The 24,482-nt window shown below is 40.6% G+C and overlaps 1 protein-coding gene across 1 annotated transcript in view; it reads right to left on the bottom strand.

Moving 5' to 3' along the window:
• Positions 1 to 24,482, bottom strand: part of ANKS1B (ankyrin repeat and sterile alpha motif domain containing 1B) — a 573,173-nt gene that overhangs the window by 283,600 nt on the left and 265,091 nt on the right. The window lies entirely within an intron of this gene.

Raw genomic sequence — 24,482 nt, 5'->3', positions numbered from 1 at the left:
GTTTCACCCATCCTAAGCATGTTTGCAGAGGAGTAAATCCCACTGAACCCCAATAAGCATGCAAATGATCAATCCATTCTCAGCAAACTTGCACAAGATCCCATTTCTTACCTCCCAGATTAAAAAGCAGAGAAATTCATTAATAGGCAAAACCCCTTGAGGTTTAAGAACGTACCTATAGCCAACAGATATTCTATCAAACTTTAAAAAGCAGGAAGATTGGGCAGCTATCGTGAATGCACCAGGGCAGCAGGAGACTGGACCTCCTCTCTGAGATATTGTACTGCCCTACAAATTTGCAAAAATACAAACACAATTTGGGTTGGTCTTTCACAGTCCAAACCACTTCCTGTGTAGCTTGGAAGAATTTGGTAACATGCCTCTGAGCATATGGTGAGTGGTGGCAACACCTGCAATCAGCCCAAATAACAGAAACAAGACATGAGGTGTGCTGATCTTGTTTTAGCAGGGAGAAAGCAACAATATTAAGACAGTTGATAGAAGTCAGATAGTCACTTTAAATATGTTTGATTTCCTTTGCAATTTCCTGATGTTCAGTTGAAATCTGGCTTCCTGTAAGTTGAGCCCATTATTCTGTGTCCTGCACTCTGGGATGATTAATAAGAGATCCTGGCCCTCCTCTGTGTGACAACTTTTCAAGTACTTGAAGAGTGCTATCATATTTCCCCTCAGTCTTCTCTTCTCAAGGCTACACATGCCCAGTTCTTTCAGTCTCTCCTCATAGGGCTTTGTTTCCAGGCCCTGATTATCCTTGTTGACCTCCTCTGAACCTGTTCCAGCTTGTCTGCATTCTTCTTGAAGTGCGGAGACCAGAACTGGATGCAGTACTCAAGATGAGGCCTAACCAGTGCTGAATAGAGGGGAACTAATACTTCACGCGATTTGGAAATTATACTTCTGTTAATGCAGTCTAATAGCATTTGCCTTTTTTGCAGCCACATTGTACCGTTGGCTCATATTCAGCTTGTGATCAACGACAATTCCAAGATCCTTCTCACATGTCGCGTTGCTGAGCCAAGTATCCCCCATCTTATAACTGTGCATTTGGTTTCTTTTTCCTAGGTGTAGAACTTTGCACTTATCCCTGTTATATTTCATTCTGCTGGTTCAACCCAATGCTCCAGCCTATTAAGATCCCTTTGAATTTTGTTTCTGTCTTCCAAGGTACTAGCTATCCCTCCCAATTTTGTATCATCTGCAAATTTGATAAGCATTCTCTGCACCTCCTCATCCAAGTCATTAATAAAAATGACAGAGCACTGGGCCCAGGACTGAGCGCTACTGTACCCCACTCATTACCTCCTCCCAGTTTGAGAGGGAAGCATTGATAAGTACTCTTTGAGTATGATTCTGTAGCCAACTGTGAATCCACCTGATAGTTATTCCATCCAGTCCACATTTAGCAGTCTTGCTAATCTGAATATCATGGGGCACTTTGCTGAAGTCAAGATATATTATGTTCACAGCATTCCCACAGTTTACCAGGGAGGTTACCCAATCAAAAAAGGTAATATTAGTCTGGCAGGATTTGTTCTTGATAAATCCATGTTGGTTTCTAGTAATCACTGTATTGTTTTCAAGGTGCTTACAGATTGACTGCATTATAATCTGCTCCAGAATTTTCCCAGGTATTGAGGGAAGTCATGCACTTTAAATGTGAGTTGGATGTGCTTTAAAAGTGTTATGTGGATCTGCAATACTTCATAAACTTTTCCTGTGTAAATCATTTTAATTAAGTTTTAAAATGGAAATAAGATACAATGTTTACTGGGTGACCATGGGCTATGCCCATCTTTCAGCCTAATCTGCCCCTCAAGGTGCAAACAGGGGGAACATGACCACGCCAAGGAAGAAGGGCACACTTAAAATGTAGAGGAAATAATCATTTGTAAATAACAATTTACAACCATAGTGTGAAATCAGATACATATCAACACATAGTATGAAGAAATATTTATATAAGCATAAATGTAAAATATGTTTATTATTTACACAACCTGTAAAGATATTTATAGTGCAGTCCTATGCATGTTATACTCAGAAGCAAGTCCCATGTATTCAATGGGGCTTACTCAAACAAGGAAACATGCACAGGCCTGCAATTCAGTTATAAAGAACTTCATTCACCAAATCCAAAATTCAGAATCATGCCACGTTAACCTGTTTTGCAGCTGTATTATACTTGTTTTATGGTTACTGGATTTTAAATGGTGTTATTTCTTGTTGTGAGCTGCCTTGGCTTCTAACCCTACCTCACAGGGCTGTTGGAAATATTCCATATACACACACACTGGAAATGTAAAAATATACAGGTGGGCCCCGCTTATACAGCAGGTTCTGTTTCAGACTGCTGCCGAAAAGCGGAAACTGCAGAAAAGCGGAACCCATTGAAAACGATGCGAAAATGATGCGAAAATGGCGTGCGATGAAAAAAAACGCCATAAAAGTGGAACAAGTGCCTTAAAGCGGGGACTTTCCAGAATTGAAAGCTGCCGCATTAGTGCAACGCGGAAAGGTGAAATGCTGTAAAGTGGGGCCCGCCTGTATACACCCCATATAATAGTTTATTGTCAAAACCACTTGGCCACTGCAGAACATTTTTTTAAAAAAGTATTAGTTTCCTGCCAAATAAAAGCAGTGACACCTAAGTAAGCCCTGCCTAACTGCTTAGAAAAAGTATTGGAGGGGGAGAGAAAAATTTACAACACAGTCCTTTTCTATGTTCACTGAAAAGTCCCATTGATTTGCAGCACAATCCTAACCATGTCTACTCAAAAGTAACTCCTACTGAATTCAATAGGAACTCCCAGGTATGTAGAATTAGCATTGCAGCTTTACTCCCAGAAAAGCATCATATTGGGAAGGTTGTCAAAACAGATTATGAGTAAGACAAATAAACTTCCCTCTTCAACAGTCCAGTAAGATTTAAACTTGTTTGACTCCTTACTTAGAAAAGTATAACACTGCAGCATGTACACTTTTTAAAACTTCTGTTCAAAAATTATTTCAAATCAGTTTGAAATATTATAACTTCAAATATTATATGTTGCTGGACAATGCAGATAGTGAACATCCTGAATGCAGGACTGCCATTATCGCAAGGGAGTTGAGATGTTTTAATATTGACATAGCAGCACTCCAAGAAACTCGAAGAGGAGAAGGACAACTGAAGGAAGAAAAAGGAGGTTACACCTTCTTCTGGAAAGGACTGCCTGAACAAGAACGACAAATACACGGAGTAGGCTTTGTTATTAATAGCAATAGCAACCTGTATGGAATTCTACTTCTGACTAAATGTGCAGAGCATAATCTTGTTATTACAAACATGCTCTTTCACCAGAAAAATAAATTTAAAACATCATGGAAATATCCTCAGTCGAAACACTGGCATCTCTTGGATTACATAATTGTTAATGCTAGAGATTTTATATTTGAAAGATAAAATGTATAATATGCCATTTTTGCAAGTAATAAGAAACCTGCATGAACACTTTTATTATAACTATAACTAAAACTGTTTACTGTGTATGCCCACCAAGATCCTGTTGTGATCTTCTGTTGTAGTGCAATCCTATTCATGTTTACTGGGCTCCTGCTGGGAGGAAGGGTGGAATATAAATCAAATAATAACTAAATAAATACTCAGAAGCAAGTCCCAATCCTGTACAGAGAAAGTGCTCTTTATGTTGCTGAAAGGTATAAATTTACTGAGTTCCTCATGTGAGACAAGCAGAAAAAGGAAATTGTTCTCACGACGTGAAATGGGGGTTAGGTATTGCCAGGGGTCAACAAATCTTGTCAGTCATAACCCTGACTTCACTTATTGGCTAAAAATCTGAAAGGGCAGGGATTAGAGCAGCTGGTGCTACCAGAAGTTGCGTGGGGATGGCTGACATTTTGGTTTATATCTTTTGAACCAAACCACCTAGAAACTTAATGATTTTAAAATATGAAAGCTAAGAGTCTGGAGATTAAGGTTACTTACACTGAGACTCAGAGACGACCCCCCAAAACTGGAGTCTACGGGCAAAAACTAGACACCTGGCAACCCTAGGGGAGGGATAGGGCTGTCCCTATGGCTTTCAACCTGCTGGGGATGGATATTGCCAGTAAAAACAAGAAGATAAAATTCATTAAAAGGAAGGCTTTGGACCACCTTGAAAGTACTTTTTTAAAAAATAATTTAAAACAATAATTTAATGTGGATTCTTTTTTTAAAAAAATAATCCACACATTTAATGTGAAAATGTAATAGGACTAAACCAAAGAACTGGATTTAGACTGATTTGTCCATCCATCCATAGTATTTTTAAATTCCTTACATTCTTCCCATATCCTGGTTTCCAGACTGAGGTGTCTTCAAACAATATTGGTTTGAAGCAAATGGTAATATATTTGTACTCAGTTGTTTCTGTATCTGTGAATTTAAAAATATCCATTCTGTTTCTGTGTCACAATGAGCACTCTCTGCTTCAATCTGTAATTTGGCTCTAAACCACTCTGAAGAAAACAAAGCTCTGTGTTCACCCATTCTAATGAGGAATCTAACTCCCTGCCCCCTTTTGGCCAAAGTGAATGAAATTAGGCATAGGAGCCCATTCAGAGGGAATTAAGCCTGCTAGGTTGCAGAAAAATAGGTCCAGGAATAGTATTAACTTTCCTCCATTATCTCTTATGGAGGGAGTGTGGGGGTTTATTTCTTTGTTACCTTAAAATAATTAAGAAGTGACAATTTCTTGCTTGTACATTTTTTTAAACTCTGCAGCTTCATATCGACCTTTCTTTCTAGTGGTTGTTTATGTCCTCTGATGGGCTTCTGATAGAGCTTTACATGTCTATTACCTTACAAAGTAAGACTATCTAGAAAGCTTCCTGTGGATTTCTCTCTCTCTTTCTCTCCCTTTTAATGATTTTTTTAAAAAAGAAGCTTTTATTATTATTATTATTTTAAAATCATCCACTGCTGAGTGTTAACAAAAAAGTAATCCAGAGCTCTTTAGTACTCCACCGGCAATATTTTGGACAACTTGACCTTGCAAAGCTCAGGGGCCTAGAGAAATATGGAGATATTTATGAAAAAATATTAAGCCATATTAGCACAGAAACAGAGCGATGGAGTGACATGAGGCTTTGTCAGGGGGTGGGGGCTGTCTAATTTGGCTGGATTGATTGAGACTGCACTTTAACTTGGGGGGAAGGGAAATACCCCTGATTCTCTTCATTTTTGGCCCACACACAAAGCTGATGCACACCCTGGTTAGAAACGTGTAGTTTTGTCTGATTAGCAAATTTGCTGTTTCATCTTGGATCAGAAGATAGTTGGATTTGATCAGGATTTGATCATCTTTGATCAGAAGGTAGTTGGATTTGCCAACAAAGCTTGAAATTCACTTGGCAGTGTTTGATTTGAAAGTGTTTGGAGATTATCATCACTTCATTGTCTATGAATACATAAAATACTCATATTAATAGGTGCAAAATACTAGTCAACTGAGGTAGCAATTTTCAGCTTTTTAAAGTCTTTCATAATTTTTTAAAAATCTACTGTATCCTATATATGATTTCCCCCCATTTTTCACTGCTTTTTTTACATATGTAATGTGCAAGAGGACATAGAAAGTGTAATAGAGTATATTTGAAATGAATGACAAAGTAATTTAAAAACAAGTACTGCTGAACTGGAGGCTGAATCAATTTTATTATTTTAAAGTGTATTTATAATTATTTCAGTTTCATGCAGTAAGAAGATTCTTTAAGTTTGTTTCTGCAAGCTGAAACACTGTTCTATGAAATATACAGCAAGGTCACCAGATTTTTGGCAGATAAGCTCAATATCATAATGTCCTAGCTCTTTTGTTTCTTTTCTCAAGTCAAAAAGAAATAATTGTTTTGTCTGGGCCTTTGTCCAACGTACTGCATACAAAACTTACAAGACATTACAGAAAGGTGTATAAAGTTGTCAACTTGCAACAGAAAATAGATATTGGACAGTTTATAGCTGGAAATTATAAATGCACAGCTCAAGTTTTCATCTCTACTTGCTTGCCAGAGGGATCAGGATATTTGTGGATGGGGCAGAAAGAAGAGTAATTTTTTCTGAGTTGTCTTGACTTGGACTCTCTCCCACCCCGCCCCAGACTGTTTTGAAAACAACAACAACTGAAATTCTCCTACCTGCCCACACAAAAGAAAAAAGTTAGGTAATTGTGTAGAGCTCGTACAGCTGCATGGTATACCCCAGAGCTGAGAGCAATGAAACAATATAGGAGACGGCTTGAGTGCAGATGGAGACAAACACCTGGTAGATGCAGTTACACACTGGTAAGTGCCTATGGTAAGCTGTATTTAGGGGCAGTGAGGGCAGCAAAAAACAATATTTTGCTGCCACTATCAAATCATCAATTTGCTGCCCAGTGGAGCTCTTCAGAATTGTCTGGGGGCTATTACACGCTGGCCCCAAGGACATGGTAGAACCATCTGAGGCCCGCTGTAATGAATTTGCTAGGCACTTCCAGGATAAAATCTTTAGCATCCACCAGGACTTAGACTCCAGTGTTATAGCAGGTGAATCAAGTGGGGTATCCAGAGCATAGCCGTGTCCCAATTTCTTGGATGAGTTTCAGTTGGTACAGCTTGAGGACGTTGACAAGGTGCTTGGACAGGTTTACGCAACCACTTCTGTGCTGGATCCTTGCACTTTTTGGCTAATAAAAGCTAGCAGGGATGGAACAGCTGGCTGGGCCAGGGAAATGATTAATGCCTCTCTGAGAGAGGGGGTGGTCCCTGGCTGCCTGAAAGAGGCAGTAGCGAGACCACTCCTGAAGAGACCCTCCCTGGACCCAGAAAATCTTAATAACCAGAGCTTGGAAAAGTTACTTTTTTAAACTACAACTCCCATCAGCCCCAGCCAGCATGGCCACTGGATTGGGCTGATGGGAGTTGTAGTTCAAAAAAGTAACTTTTCCAAGCTCTGTTAATAACTATAGGCTGGTAGCAAATGTTCCATTCCTGGGCAAGATCCTTGAATGAGTGGTGGCAAGCCAGCTCCGGACACTCTTGGATGAGACCAATTATCTGGATCCATTTCAGTCAGGTTTCAGGCAAGGAAACAGCCTTGGTCATCCTGTATGATGACCTCTGTCAGGAGGGAGACAGGGGGAGTGTGACTCTGTTGATTCTCCTTGATCTTTCAGCTGCTTTCAATACCATCGACCATGGTATCCTTCTGGGAAGACTGGCTGAGTTGGGAGTGGGAGGGACTGCATGGCGGTGGTTCTGCTCCTACTTGGCGGGTCGGCTCCAGAAGGTGGTGCTTGGGGAACATTGCTCGGCACCCTGGACTCTCCAGTATGGGGTTCCACAGGGATCAGTTCTGTCCCCCATGCTGTTCAACATCTACAAGAAACCATTGGGTGCGGTCATCCAGAGCTTTGGAGTGCGTTGCCATCAGTATGCTGATGACACGCAGATCTATTTCTCCTTTTCATCTTCTTCAGGTGAGACTGCCAATGTGCTGAACCAGTGCCTGGCTGCGACAATGGACTGGATGAGGGCTAATAAACTGATGCGCAATCTAGACAAGACTGAGATGCTGCTAGTGGGTGGTGCTTCTGACCAGATGGTGGATGTCCAACCTGTCCTGGATGGGCTTGCACTCCCCCTGAAGGATCAGGTTCGTAGCTTGGGTTCTCCTAGAACCATCTCTGTCACTTGAGGCTCAGGTAGCCTCTGTGGCACGGAGTGCCTTCTACCAACTTCGGTTGGTGGCCCAGCTACACCCCTATCTGGACAGGGATAACCTGGCTTCAGTGGTCCATGCTCTGGTAACCTCCAAGCTAGATTACTGCAATGCACTCTACATGGGGCTGCCTTTGAAGATGGTTCGGAAACTGCAGCTTGTGCAAAATGCAGTGGCCAGATTGGTAACAGAGACCAGACGGTTCGAACACATAAAACCAATTCTGGTCCGCTTGCATTGGCTGCCTGTATGTTTCCGAGCTTGATTCAAGGTGCTGGTTTTAACCTATAAAGCCTTACATGGCTTGGGACAACAATACCTGATGGACCGCTTCTCCCGACATGAACCCACCTGTACACTACACTCAACATCTAAGGCCCTCCTCCGGGTGCCTACTGCGAGGGAAGATGGGAGTCTGGCAACAAGGGAGAGGGCCTTCTCAGTGGTGGCCCCCAAATTATGGAATGATCTCTTTGACGAGGTGTGCCTGGCGTCAACACTGTTATCTCTTTGGCGCCAGGTCAAGACTTTCCTCTTTTCCCAGGCATTTTAGCATGTGTTTTTAAATTGTTTTTAATTTTTTTAGATTGTGTTTTTAAATTGTTTTTGTGCTTTAAAATTTGTATATTTGTTTTTATTGTTTTAATTGCTGTAAACCAACCCGGAGAGCTTTGGCTATGGGGCAGTATATAAAGGTAATAAATAAATAAATAAATAAATTTCAGAGTTAATATAAAGCCAATTATGTAAAGCTCACCTATACGACAAGAACATATTAGAAACATTATTCAAATCTGCTTCAATATAATGGTTTTAAAATATATAGCAGCTGTTGTTTTGCTAAGTACTTAATACCTGTTGGTGTTTATAAAAACAGAACACTTGTTCCTTGAAAAACACCCAGAAGCTATAAGAGGGAAAATAGTTTTTTATTTTCAACACAATACCTTTGCCACTTTGAGATGTTATGGAAAAGTGCTGACACAAGGACAACATTCTGAATCTCAGTGTTTTCAAACGGTGGAGAAGGTTTTCAATTTCTTTCAAAGATAGTCTTTAGATCCCTAACAGAAGACAATGATATTTTTGAAAGTCAGTGAGGATGGGATGTGTGAAACTAGGGATGGGGGAGAATTTTGATTCAGTCCACATTTAAAGGTGAACCCACTTCACACTTTCTGAAACAGTATGCAAACCAAAACACAGCCATCCATTGAAAATTGCACTTTTCTGAATTTTGCAATGCAGTTCTCCACCCAAGCAATGTGTACAAAAAGACATATATTAGGGTTAAGTGTGCATATGAATGCATATATTATGAAAGTAACATTAACATGCATTATATTAGGGAAAACCTGTCAAAACCACATACAAAAATGTGTTTATTTGGAGAAATGTGCACTAAAATGCTGAATAATTTTCCTAAGGATTTTTTAAAAAAGCAAATTGCTGCAGAAATGTGGAGAACTGAATTAAAGACTGAAAAAACTGCGAGAACCAAAAGTTGATAGATTCATCCATCTCTAGGTGAAATGCACTGCTGCTTCCCCTTGACAGTCACAATAATTTCCCTCCAAATCACCAACGATACTACATGACACAGGCCACTCAGATGAGAGCTTCTGGGGTAAACAAAGAGTGGCTGCCAGACACACACACGCAGCCCCTGTAAGAGCAACACTATGTCATTGCATATCACTTTCCTGGCAGCTGATGGGGGCAATGGTGATTGCCAGCTAGTGTTGCCAGAATTCTGGTGATGATCATACCTTCCCACCCCCGTTCTTTATGTTGATTCCTTGACCACAAAATTGATGGGGGGAGGCCATGATTTTTCACAGATTTGACCTGAAAGTCCTTATATGAGCATTTTCTCTCACGAAAGTTCTCTTATGAAGCTCATTCTTAGACAAAACATAACAATATTCACAGTATTTAAATTTTACAAGATTTCAGTAACACTTTTAAATGTTTTTAAAGATGTTTTAGATGTTTTTCAAGATGTCTTGTTTTAATACGTTTTAAAGATGTTTTGTTTTAATATATTTTAAAGTCTGTTTTTATGATGTTTTATGATGTTTTTAGTGCTTTTGTTTGTCACCCTGGGCTCTTACTGAGAGGAAGGGCAGGATATAAATCTAATAAATTATTATTATTATTATTATTATTATTATTATCAACAAAAGCACAGCCTAAACACAACCAAGCAATAAAAAATAATGTACAGAGAAGGCCATAAAATTCTAAAGCAAATTGAACAAAAGTTTGTTTTAAACAGAATTGTACTGCCGAATATTCTAAAATATCAGCATAAAAATCACTTTTACGTATTTTTATTTCTCTTACAGAATTAATAAGAAATCATTCAAAAACATTTGCTATGTACAATTGAGGATGCTGTCAAGCCACTCTGTGGCAAATACAATATTAAAGTTTGAGTTACATAATTTCTGCAATACTCATGCATTCCAGAGAACTAGGCTTTGGAAGTTCAAAAGTCTAGTTATAACAGCAATTCTTTAGCATCACTCAGCCATTTAAGAAAATAGATGCGCTTTATAGAACTCTACCTAAGAATGTCTTACAGGGAAATCCTAAGGTCCTCATATGCCACTACATCAAGGCTAACTGCTGGGTCATAGTAGAAATTCTATGGTCAACCAGCAGCAGTCAACAGCACAATAATAGCCATAAAAACAAAAACTATTACAGCAACTTCAACAGACACTGCTACAGTAGTTCTGGGAACTCCATTGCTACATACCAACTGCAACACTGTGTGCTGACAATGTCCCCACTACACAATCATGAATATTCATCTTTATACCACCCTTCAACAGAAATTCCCAAGGCAGTTTAAATGAAACATTACAAAGGCAATCCATGCATATGAATGGTATTACCCAGACCAGTACACATACCTTCCACCCACAAAGCACAACTGATTAGCCATAAAAAGACAACAGTGCATCTCCCAGGACAAGGTTCTATAGATTGGAGCCTTCCATGGAGAACCCAGAGATAAAGGTTTGAGTCTTACTGCAGGAACAATGCCTTCATGCAAACAAATTTCACAGTCTTGCACCCAACTCATTTCTACAGTTGCCTGTGAGAGGAGGAAAGGCATTTTGCAGGGTCAGGGTCATATGATACAAGGAAGAATGGAAGTGACAAGCTACAACAATAAGCTCACAGAAAGTAGCACTGTGAGCTGCCTGACTGGCTTGGTTGGAAAGGGCAATACAAGGGGAAATGGGACACCAACATTTCAGTCCCACAGTGTAGAGATGTGAATTTGACTCCTACAAGGCACCAACCACACTTTGGTGGTCCTCCTGGCAATGATAATTTCATGTGAAAAGTGGGAGAAGCAGCATGGCCAGAAACCAAGCATCTCACACCACAAAACAAGACCTTCCTCATAGTCACAGGATCACAGAGAAGAAAGGGCTCTGTCCCAGGCACCCATCAGTCTGATCTCATGTAAGGATAGTGTCATGAACTTGTATATGTTCATGAGTTATTAAAAATCTCATAAGTAATATCTTGGCTCAAGCAAGGGACTCTGGGAGATTTTTGCAGTTAGAAAAGACAGGCCTCTGCCAATTTACAATCCTAAGTTTCACTTTCCAGCTGAAGACGGTTAGAAGAAGCCTCAACAAGCTGCACCTGGTTATCTCTGCTGATTAGCAGGTGCCTGGTACCCAAGGTCATCCTTGGCCTGTGCAGTTTGAAACACAGTTGGGAGGGGCGGGCCTGGAAGGCGCGAAAAAGTGAGAAACACCTAGAAGAAGGTTACATCAGCCAACTCCTGATTGGTCAATTAATCTTGGACCGTTAGGATTCTTTTCCTTAAGTATAGGGCTGGAAACCCTTAGCCTTGTTCTCTGTTCTCTGCTGACTGGGTACCAGAGTTCCAAACCTTTCTGCCTTATGGTTCCATGGGGGTTGCCTATGGGAGGTAACCTATGCCTGGTTCCATTGCTTTATGTTTAACACCTATCTCTCTGGGGAGAGATGCCACTGCAACCAACTACCTCATGTGTAAGTAGTTAGGTAAGCTAGTCTGTTATTTTCTTGTTGTGTGTATGAATTCTCTTGTCTGTACCTAAACCCCTGTTTGGGTGTATGGTCTTAAAGGATTACTTGCTGCTATATATTTTATGTGCACTTATATATTTGAATAAAGCTACTTCTATTTAACCTGGTGTGTTTCTTGGGAGAAGGGGTGGTCCTGGATTCAGTGTCTTGGCCATTCTCAGTCACGAACTACCAAAGAGGGAAGAAGAAGTTAAAAGCTTAATTCTATTTTGTGGGTTTTACCAGAGGATTCCTGACAAGGAGTGTAACGTTTGGCTCTTGTCTTTTTGGACCTTAGTTTAACTAGTGTCTGGGCTCAGAGATCCCCTGGCTCTGAGTGGACCAGTAATCAGGGGTGGTGGCAGCCTACCTTCTACCTTGCAGGGTTGTTGTGAGCGTACACAGCCTTGGCAAGGGTGAAGTAATATTTCTTTCGGTTCCAGTCCCATTTTCCCTAAGGGTGGGGTTGGGTCTGACGCATGATCCCTGTGCCTTGACGGTAGGGATTCATGACAGATAGGATAACAAGCACAGCTCAGATGTCAATCTTAACTGGCTTATGGGAAAAGATGGTCATTGAGGTAGCCTGACCTCAAACCATTTAGGGCTTTAAAGGCTAAAATCAGCATTTTACATTGAGCCTGGAAACAAACTGACATTGATATTCCTGTGACACAAGACCAGAAAAATATACTCAGATCTTCGAGTTCCAAATAATTGTCTCATCACTGCATTTTGAACCAGCTGAAGGTTATGTCCCATTTTTGAGAAGCAGCCCTATGTTAAAAATATTTCTGTAATAGTAGTAGTAGTAATTTTATTAACGACCCAAAGATCCATAACATACTTTAAACGAATTAATTTACAATTCCATGTATAGCACTTATAATAAAATTTCACAACTTTAAAATTTCATACATTAAAATATCTTAACTATTTCTATTTAAATGAAATTACAACGATTATAAACTCTGAATATATATACTTCTTATTGATATTGCTGCTGCAATAAATTTTGCTACCTCAAGTGTAGTTTCTTTCTTATAATCCGATAGGAGATAATTTATTCGTGAATATTCTGAGTTTAATATTTGGTGATCTAAAAGAGGTGTAATTAAAAGCGATCTTAAATGATCATACAGAGAGCAGTGTAATATAACATGAACATTCGTTTCAATTTCTCTTTTTCCACAGGGGCATAGACGTTCTGCATACGGGGTCTTATTGTATCATCCCTCCAACACTGCCGATGGCAGAACGTTCATTCTAACCCAGGTAAATGCTTTCCTATATTTAGATATATTAAGATTGCTCAAATATGGCATTGGTATAAAAAACCTGTCATTGTGCCTATATTTTCTTGCTTGTTCTAAATGGATTTGGTAGTCAACATCTCTGATACGTTGTTTAATGTTTACTCTAGCGGTCTCACTTCCCATCTGTACTATAGATTGCATAGAAAATCCAAGATACTGAAGTTTATTGAGGATAGTGTTGTTCCAAATAGATTTAAAATTATCTATTAATATATGGGAGGCTAATCCTTGAGGTTCTAAGGTTAATTTTAACCAGTAGTTAATCTTCAGTGTCCAGATGATTGATTCTATAGACTGTGTCCCTATTTCTAACCTTATTACACTATTCGGGACACATGGTGGTATAGCCATAATAGATCATATAAAGGAGGTCTGTACTGCCTCTAACTCTGGGAATTTGTCTCTTGTCATCACCTGTGTGCCATAAGTAAGCTGAGAGATTATTTTAGCTCTAAAAACCTTAATAGCAGGTATAATCAATTGACCTCCATTAGTGTGGTAGAACGTTGTCAGTGTTTTAGCTGTTTTCCTTGCATTTAATATAACTGATTTAATATGGTAATTATGGCAACCTGAAGTTTGGAAGGTGAATCCCAAATATTTGAATGAGTTCACTTGATCAATTAGCTTTCCATTTAATATCCATTTATGCTTTACCCTTTTTTTGCTGAAAACCATTATCTTGGTTTTTTGGTAATTTATATCTAACCCTTCCATCTCGCAATATTGAGCTATACCTTTTAATAATTTCTTTAGCCCAATCGGAGTCCTTGACAAAAGAGCTAGATCATCTGCATATAACAGGGCATTTCTTGGGGCATTGGCTAACATTGGGGAATGGATAGCGTACTTATCTAGCATTTTGATAACATCGTTGATGTATAAATTAAAAAGAATGGGCGATAGAATGCATCCTTGTCTTACACTTTTTAAAGTTGTAATCGAGTTAGTTAAATGGCCTTGTACATTACATCTTACTTTTAGTTTAGTGTTTTTATATAGGCCTTGTATCAATGTTAGCAAACGTCTGTCCATTCCCAGCTGGTATAATTTCGCCCACAATCTTGATCTTGATATCGAATCAAATGCTGCCTTTAGGTCTATATACGCTACACAGAAAAAACCTCCTTTTCTTTGCGCATATTTATCTATAATATGCTGCAAGACTAATATGTGATCCATTACTGATCTCTTTGGTCTAAAACCTGCTTGTTCCGGGATCAATATATCCATTTGTTCTACCCAGGCGGTCAGTTTGTTAAATAGGTGTGCTGCATATAGCTTGCTTATTACATTTAAGAGACTGATTGGGCGATAATTTTCTGGATCCATTCGTAACCCTTTCTTAAAGATGGGCACAACTGTCGCCATCCCCCAATCTTCTGGTATAATCATCGTAGAATCAATATATGAAAACAGTGACGGTAATACTGGAGCCCACCATTTAGCATTATTCTTAAATACCTCAGGGGGGTATTGTCTGGGCCAGGAGCTTTATTTGATTTTAGATTCTCAATCAATTCTAGTATTTCATCCTCGGATACTAAGATCCATTTTGGGAGCTCATTCATTATTGCATATTCATATATCCCCTCCTCTTTTGAACTGCTGTATAATTTTGTGAAATATTCTTCCCATGTCCTTGCCGGGATGTTACAATCAGAATGGGAGTGTGATCTCGGCCAATAAGCTGTAATAAGTTTCCAGAAGATATTTGGGTTTTTTAATTTGGCAGTATTATATAAACGTTGCCATATTTCCGACTTTTCTATTCGTTTTTTCTTCTTAATTAGCTGTTTATATTTTCTCTTAACTATTACATATCTATGTAAATCTTCAGAGTGACCTGACATAGTGTATGCTTTATAGATTTCACGAAGTTGTTTTTTAAGTTGTATACAGTCTTGATCGAACCAGGATTTTACTTTAGCAGATTTACATTTCGGACTACTTCTTGGGTGTTTAGTCAAATTCCTCGTTAACGTCAACATTATTTTACCGAATTGATTCAAAGGATCATTCGTCTCTGACCTAGTTATTAACTCTTGTTTAAGCATTAATATCTCCGACGAGTTAAGCAGCTTGGTAATCAGATCTGCTATTCTAGGGATCCATTTCACTCTTTTCGGGTAGATATCGATGTTATCATCTGAAAAGGCACTTTTAGTTAAATGGATAGATTTCATTCTGGAGTTTATTTCTAATACAATTGGGAAGTGATCACTTTCCAAACGTCTAACAACCATAAATTTTAGTATTGAAAAAAATAATTCACTTGAAATAAAGCTTAGATCTATGAGAGAGGTGCCTGAGTATGAAACATACGTAAGCTCTCTCTCCATGTCTCCAGGAGAACGACTGTTCATCAGAATCAAATTCAGCTTAGTTGTTAATTTCATTAGAAGCAACCCCGCATAATTTATTCCAGAATCTTTTGAAGTTCTCACAGGGAGATTCAGTGTATCGTCAGGAACTAAATATTGTTGCAAATATTTAGAGTATAGTGCCTCATCTGAGGAGCCCAATCTCGCATTGAAGTCTCCCATTAATAAGATCGGGACTGATAGATAATGTACCGTCAAATCAGCAATATATTTATCTAGTAGATTGAAATAATTAACAATAATTTCCCTAGAACGCCCCGGAGGTAAATAAACATTAATTAAAATTAATGAAAAATCAGAAAACTCCATTATAATAGCAATTGCTAGATCTTTAAGGGGGTTTAATTGTTTTACTTTAACTTCTAACGATGTTGAGACTAATACAGCTATCCCTCCCTTAGGTCGACCTCCCATGGAGCTGGGGGTGGCTTGTAACTCAAATGTAGTATATCCGGCCACATATAATTTATCCAGTAACCAAGTTTCTTGCAATAGAATAATATCATGGGATATCAAAAACTGCCTCAGGTCTATATCATTTACCTTATTTAGCCATCCAGTGATATTCCATGATATTATTTTAAGCTTATCTAATGGAATGTTCTTCCTCTGTCATGGGGATAAACATTGGGTCTCATCATTTTTATCATATTGGTCCACTTCAGTACCAGTATCTAAGGGCAATATTCCAATAGGATTCATCTTTAACTGATCAATAGGTTCCACTTCGCAACTATTTTCTAAAAAGTCAGCCAGGATACTCTGGTTTAGCACCACTGTCACTACCATTTCTCTTTCAATGGATGTTAATAGCATTTTCAGCCTAGTAATAATGTTCAAACGTTCCGATGTGCTTTGTCTATTACATATAGTTATAAGCATTCGTTCTTCTGGTATTTCTGTAATCTAGTCTGGTAGTAAGTAGCACTTGGAAAACTGAGGCCATGTGCTCCTTTTCCAGCTAAAGCTGGTAAAAAAACCTCAGTATCCACATACTGATGACACTTTAGGCCAAACCTCTGGATGACCTCACCCAGTGGTTTCATGTACATCAGGGATGGGAAACCTTTTCAGCCTGAGGGCAGCATTCCCTTGTGGGCAAATGTCTGAGAACTGAATGCCAGTAGTGGGCAGAGCCAGAGGCAAAGAGAGGGAAGCAAAGGATGTGACTCTTCGTACAGTATGCTACATTCTAGCCAATCAAAAGTCAAAGGTTATACCCATCCACATTTCTCCATCTTCAATCCAGGCAAGCAAGAGGCATTATCACAGTTCAAGGACTCATTCCAGCCAGGCAAAAGGGATGGGGGAGATGCTGTGGCCTAGGGAGAGTCCTGAGAGCTAGACAGAGAAGCCTGGACAGCCACATTCAGCTGCTGGGCCCCAACTCTGATGTAGATGTTAAAAAGCACGGGAGGTATGATACAGCCCTGTGGTAGTCCACAATCCAGAAACTACTGGTTAGAACAGTAATCTCCTAGCATCGCTTCCTAAGACTGACCTTCCAGGAAGAAGCAGACCTACTGAATACAGTGAACTCAGAAAGACACTATGTTCAATGGCATCAAAAGTCACTTAGAGGTCCAGGAGAATCAACAGGGTCACTCTCCCTGTGTCCTGTCTCCTGACTCAGATAATCCACCAAGTCAATTTTGTCTTCCAGAGCAGACTGGAAACCAGATTGCAATGAATTCAAATAATCAGTAGTTAGGAGTTGCTGAATTAGTAAAATTAGAAAAGGTGCCATCACCCTAGATGCTTTTCCATTCCACATGTAGTCCCTACATTGTGGGGATTTGCACTGGAACACTTTCTGCTTTGTGTTTGTTCTCCTTTGTTCCCCGATTTATATCCTGCAAGGAAAAATGGCTCATGGGTACTTGCCAGCAGGTGCAATTAATGGACTTGGGTATCTAAACATCGGAACATAGAAAGCTACCTTATACTGAGTCAGACCATTGGTCCATCTAGCTCAGTACTGTCTACAGTGACTGGCAGCACTTTTCCAGGATTTCAGACAGGGTTCTCTCCCAGTCCTACCCAGAAATGCAAGGCATGCAAGGCAGATGCTCTACTACTGAGCTATGGCCCTTCCTCATTCACCAACCTAGGTATCTGTGCTCTCTATTGCTTTCATCAGTCTATGGTAGAAGTTTGCCTGAATATGAAGGTTTCTGGCCAACAAAAAAACCCTTTCCGTATAGGGCATATATACCCTGTGTTCCATGGTTATGTGACACTTGTAATGCCACTTAAGTAAGGTAGAGTTGTTAAGTCAGTACAGTGTCCACATACAGGGGCGTCACTACCGGGGTGCGGAGGGTGCGGCCCGCACCCGGGTGTCACCATTAGGGGGGTGACACCCAGAGCCGCCCCGTGCCGTTGCCCGGCAAGGCTGCTCCAACTCCTCCTCGGAGGCGGGCAGGCGGGCAAGACCGGGAGCGGTGTCGGCGGGATGAGGGAGGTGCGCCGGCATTCCCAGGCCTTCTCCGGCTGGGTGCCCCTCCGGCGCGCGCCCTCCCAGGGGCATGGATGGGGTGGGTGGCCTCAAGTGCACGTGCACGCGTGCGCACATGCAAGCCCAGCCATCTCGTCCATGCCCCTGGGAGGGCGCGCACCGGAGGTCCACACCCCCCCGCACTCCCGCTAGTGACGCCGCTGTCCACATATTACAATGGAAGAATGGGAAACATTTTGTGGCCATTGGCATTTGAGTAGTCTGCACATTCATTTTATGGAGGGAGGGATACTCTATCCTTAGAAGGGAAGGATAGAGTAAATTCAGATGTCATACTTCAAAGCATCCTTTTCCCCTTCACTGGTTACTCCCTCCTTTGCTTACCTAGGTGGCGTACTTTGTCCTTTTAAGCAGTGGACTGATGTTTGTGTCTGGACTTTGAGGCAGGGTACCTGTAAGGTTTCTGAGGAGACAAGTGTTATGCATCTGCCCTTCATTTCTTTTTGGTCTCCTCAGCTTTTGCATTATTTGTGCAATGTGATGGCAGAAAAGCCAGAAAAAAAATAACAGAAGAACTAAAGATTCCAACATTAGCTGGAAAAATATTCTGGTAATTCAAAACAAAGGAGAAATTCAGCAGGTGAGAATTCCAGAAGCATCCTTTATCCTTCCACTCCTCCCCAAACACACACATTGTGAATGGATCAAGGGAACGGTCCCACAATATCAGTGGGCATCTTCTGCAAAGGAACTTCTATCATGAATATATGCGTTGCCTTGGAACTTCCCAATGTCTGACTGGTATGAAATGTTTGACAGAGTGCTTTAATATTTTCCCTTACTAGCAGCTAGTGAAAGTTCAGTGGGAGTCACTCCGTAATTATTTGAAAAATTCCTTGATGTCAGGAGGTTCAGGGGTTAGAATGAGAAGCACGAGTGACTGGGAACCACTAACTGGCACTGCAAATCCTAATTGGTCCCATACCACTTAAACAGTCAACCCTTACATAGAAATCTGGACCTGGATATATATAACAAGGCAGAGGCTTCATCCCAAGACAGGTTTTTGAATTTCTTTCACTTCTTTCAGTATGTTGCTCCTACTGGAACTTGGGGGGATGCTTTGCAGGTTTAAAACTTCAAGGCAATTGATGCCTCTCCTCTCCCATTCCAGGCAGGCAGACTGGCTCTACTGGAACACTACTTTTTAAGCTTCAGATGTCTACAGGGAGTTTTGGGGGGCAAATTTACTTTGCTTTATCTTCCATAGTCCTCCTGCAATATTCTGGTAAATAATTACAGTTGTTTCTTGTCCAGTAATGGTAAGGACTGCCTTTTGGATTCTAACTTTTGACTCATCCAATGGTTTAAAATTTGGTCCAAATAGCAATCTAACTAGTCAAAAGTCACATCATACTTTTTTGATTAGGTTTTTATATTAGGTTGATTAGGTTTTTACATTTCTTCAGTTATGCTCAGGAGTTAAATTAACCGTCTTCCTCATCCAAGTCTTATACTATTCATAATCTGAGCCTGACAAATCTGAGCCCAAAAGTAAACCAAATATTCATAAGAGGTCCAGTAATTATAGCACAATCTTTTAAAAAGTTAAAACCTAGTTACTTTTCTGGTGTGCTGGGGCTTTTGTGATGTCTGTCTGGTGCAAAGAAGGAAAAGGTAGTCCATGACAGACATAATTGGCTTGAGCTCCTGATTCTCTGCCACTTTCACTTGATGGATCTTCATCTTATTTTCTCTGCTCCTTTTTTTCCAAATGATCAGCCTCCTTCTCACAATTCTTATTCCTTGCCTGTTCCTCCTCCAGATGGACTTCAAGCTGTCAGTCCTTTCTTCCCATTTAACCCATAACTTTATTTTTAACATTTCTTTTTTATGTGCCCATCTTAGCTTTATAATCTCCACTGCTTCCACTTGACTCCCAGGATGAAAATATTTCGCTTCACCCCTTCTAGTGTCTCCACAGTTGCTTGTTTCCTAAGCAGAATTCTCTTATCTACCTGTCGAAGGAATCTTGATACCAAAACAAAATACTTTTTGCACTGCATTGATGCCCTCTCTCTTTCATTAAAAAAAACCCTTCTAAAAAGTCAAATTCTGTTTAGACTAGCTGGGTTTTGCACAACTATGTTTCAGATTTTCAACACCATTCAAATGTGTCTTGGAACTACTGATGGGTGATAAGTCAGAAATCATACTTAGTTCACCCAGTTATTTATTTATTCTTTGATATATATCCTGCCCTTCCTCCAGCAGGAGCCCAGGATAGCAAACAAAAGAATTAAAAACACTTTAAAACATCATAAAAACAGACTTTAAAATACATTAAAACAAAACATCTTTAAAAACATTTTTTTAAAAAGCTTCCAAGGCATCTTTTTTTAAAAAAAGGTTAAAAACATAAAAAAAGGTTTAAAAACATATTAAAAAGCAATTCCAACACAGACACAGACTGGGATAATATCTCAACTTAAAAGACTTGTTGAAAGAGGAAGGACTTCAATAGGCTCTGAAAAGATAACAGAGATGGTGCCTGTCTAATATTTAAGGGGAGGGAATTCCACAGGCTAGGTGCTGCCACACTATAGGTCCATTTCCTATATTGTACTGAACGGACCTCATGATAAGATGGTATCTGCAGGAGGCCCTCGCCTGCAGAGTGCAGTGATCGACTGGGTATATAAGGGATAAGACGGTCTTTCAAGTATCCTGGTCCCAAGCTATTTAATTAATTAATTAACAATATATATAAACTGCTTAATTGTAATAAAACCTGAAAGCCATTTACCAAAAAACCCCAAACAAAACATTAAAATTATCAATAAAAAACAGTAAAAACAGGTATTTTAAAACTTTCAAAAATAATTAAAATCAACAATAAGCTAAAAACAGATTAAAACACATGTAACTTCTACATGTCTGTATAGGTTTGTCTAAACCAATATGTTTTAAGCAGGCTGCAGAAAGAGTACAGCAAAGGCGCCTGCCTGATGACAATAGGCAGGGACTTACAAATCGTAGATGCTGCCACATTAAAAAATCAATGTTATACAACTACAGAATGAGTATTATATGGCACTTGTAACAGTGTCTCTTCCACAAATTGAAGCAGGTGGGTGGACATATATGGGGTAAGGCAATTCTGCAAGTAAACTGGTTCCCAAGCTGTTAAAGGTTTTATATAGTAACACCTTGAAAATGGCCTGTTAGCAAATCGGCAACCAGCACAAATCTCTGAGCAGAGCTATAATATGCTAACAGGGTCTTACTCCTCTCAGCAGCTGTGCTGCAGCATTCTGCACTAACTGCAGCTTCTGGATCAAGCACAAGGGAAGTTCCTCATAAAGTTCATTGCAGTAATCCAACCTTGAGGCCAGCTATGCCTAAACTACTGTGGTCAATCTCTCCTGGTCTGGGATCAGCTGTAGCTCTTGTACCAATTGCAGCTGGTAAAAGGCACTTTTAGCAACTGAGGCTACCTGGGCCTCTAGTGAAAAAGCTGGATATAGAAACACACCCAGACTATGTAACTGCTCCTTCAGAGGAAGTGCAACCCCATCCAGGGCAGATAATTGACCAATGTCTCAGACACAGGAACTACTCACAGTGCCTCCATCTTGCCAGGATCCATCCCACCACTGCATCTAGGCACTGGTCCAGGGCTCACATGGTCTCTCTTATTCAAATATTATGGAGAAATACAGCTGAGTGACATCAGCATACTAATGGCACCGTGCCCCAAAACTCCTAATGATTGCTCCCAGAAGCTTCATATAGATATTAAATAGCACTGGGGATAAAATGGGGCATTTCATAACATACCTGATAGAGGCCTGAAAAGCCCTCTCCCAGTGCTACTCCCTGGACTCAGACCCATAGGTAGGATCGGAACCACTGTAGCACAGTGCCGGTCCAGGAGGATACCATTGGTCAACAATATTGAAAGCCACAGAGAGATTGAGAAGTAGGAGCAAGGTTGCAATCTCCTTGGTTCACTCTCTGTAAAGGTCATTCAGCAGGGTGACCAAGCCCAACTCAGTCCAATAGCCAGGCCTGAACCCAGATTGGAGCAGATCTAAATAATTAGTGTCATCCAAGAATGCTTGAGCATAGTCTGGCTGTTGTCAATCAAGTACTCATCATCCCCAGTGCCCCATTACTAGAATCCAGACTCTTTTTATTTTAAAACAGAGGTTGGATTCATCTCTCTATTTTAAGACCCTGATGCACGTATAGATTGGCTTCCTCTCTTCTCCAGCTGGAAAAGGACTGCAGGTTGGGTTAGGATGCCATGCGTGGGTAATTACATCCCCCATTTTCTCCTTCATTCTTTCCTTTTCTTGAGGTTTGAATAAATGAATTTTCAAACCTCTCAGGGAAAAATGCTCTGTCAGCAAGTTTTAACATCCTCCCACTTGCCAACTGGTTGCTGGCTTGGACTGAGGGGACAGGTGAGGAGAAAGACAAACTACCCTGAGGCAGCATGGAGGAGGGGAGTGCAACAGGGAAAATTCTAGCTGAGGAGAAGGTAGCAGTGCCTCTATTTCACCCCCAGGCTCCACTGTAGAAAGTAAGAACAAATAGACAGTTCTCCCAACAAAGGGATGTAAAAAGTAGAGTCCCCCAATGATTGGTATTGGGACCTGTGCTTTCTAATTTGTTCATAAACAATTTAGAGTTGGGAGTAAGCAGTGAGGTAGCCGGATTTGTGAATGATACAAAAGTGTTTGGTGCTTAAAACGAAAAGAGATTGTGAGGAGTTCCAAAAGGATGGCTCCAAACTGGATGAATGGCAATAAAATGGCAAATGCAGTTCAATGTTAACAAGTGCAAAGTGAGATTGAAACTGCCAATATCATAATGCCATTATTCAAATCTATGGTGTGACCATAGTTGGAATATTGTGTACAGTTCTGATTGCCTCTCCTCAAAAAGAATATTGTAGAGTTGGAAAAGATTCAGAAAAGAGCAACTAAAATGATCAAGGGGATGGAGCAACTCTCCTATGAGGAAAGATAACAAAGGAAGAGGGGGCAAGATAGAGGTGTAGAAAATGATGCATGGAGTAGAGAAAGTGGTTAGAGAAAATTTTTCACTCCCTCTCATAATACTAAAACTTGGGGACATCCAATAAAGCTAAATGCTGGAAGATTCAGGACAGACAAAAGAATTTACTCCCACACATGAGGTAGTGATGGCCACCAACCTGGATGGCTTTAAACGAGGATTAGACAAATCATGAATGATATGCAATCAGTGGCTATTACACACTCACAATGATTGTGTTCTTCCTCCACTGTTGGAAGCAGTATGCCTCTGAATACCAGTTCCCAGGAATTGCAAGTCGGTAGAGCACTGTCACACTCAGGTCCTGCTTGTGGGCTTTCCATGGGCATTTGGTTGGCCACTGTGAGAACAGGTTGCTGGACTAGATAGGCTTTTAGCCTGATCCAGCAGGAATCTTCTTATGTTTTAATGTTAGCAACATACCATTCTCCTCCTGCTGTTGCTGCCCAAACAGTCACTCCTTTTCCCACTTCATGGAAGGTGAGCCACAATCTCCATTAATGGGAAGGGAATTTGTCCCATGCAAATACCAGTGCCACTGCTGTTCTAGAGTTCTTTTGTCTGAGGTTGGCAAACTGAAATTGTGTGGGCTCAGTCAATCCAGTGTAGCAGCTGCCCAAAACAAGTTTTGTCGTAATACCGACCAAAAGTGTCTGCAATGGAGCTCCTCTTCCTGGGACATTCAGTGCTGCAGAGTGGGACGTTCAAATAATATTAGTGGTCCTAGAAGTCCCGGTGTACTTCTGCACAAGCTCTCAATTCCCCCCCCCAAAAAATGAGCCAGTGCAATGTAGTGGTTAGAATGATTGTACTAATGGCATTACTGATATAATATTCTAGGATTCTGATTTCCCATCCTCAGCGGAAGAAGCTATGGATTCAGAGGATATCTTGGACTAGGGGGAAGATTTGCCCTCAGAACCAGTCTCTGATGTCCCTGCCTCCTCAAGAGTCCTTGTACTTGGGAGCCCAAGAAGCCTTTGGCAAAAAAGTAACTAAAAGTAAAATTTGGCAAAGAGCAACTCAGCTGGCAGGTGGTGGGCTTCCACTACTGTGCAGAGCCCTGCTGTGTCCACCAACAGCACTGGCTGCTGACAGGCTAGTGCCAGTGGTGGTCCTGCCAGCAGTAGCCCAGTGTAAGGCATCAAAATGGGGTGGAATGGGTGGGGGAGAAGCCAAACTAGGCTATTCAATTCTAACTCAGTTCTGCAGCTGAAGGGGCCTCCAGTCCAAGTCTCTCTGCTGCACCAGTGTGGAGCTGGCAAAGTAAAACTAAAGAAAAATACTGCCCTCCCACCTTCTATCCTGGCTGTTGTGAGTGGCAGGATTCTGGATGTGGCAGTGACTCTGCCACTCTGTTCTGCTCCATTGTCAGGTCTCCAGGTTTCACCCCAGAGACT

This window comes from Rhineura floridana, chromosome 8 (genome assembly GCF_030035675.1).
Source record: "Rhineura floridana isolate rRhiFlo1 chromosome 8, rRhiFlo1.hap2, whole genome shotgun sequence".
Taxonomy (NCBI): Eukaryota; Metazoa; Chordata; class Lepidosauria; order Squamata; family Rhineuridae; genus Rhineura; species Rhineura floridana.
The sequence above is the reverse complement of the archived record's forward strand: the minus strand, read 5'-3'. Positions and strand labels throughout refer to the sequence as shown.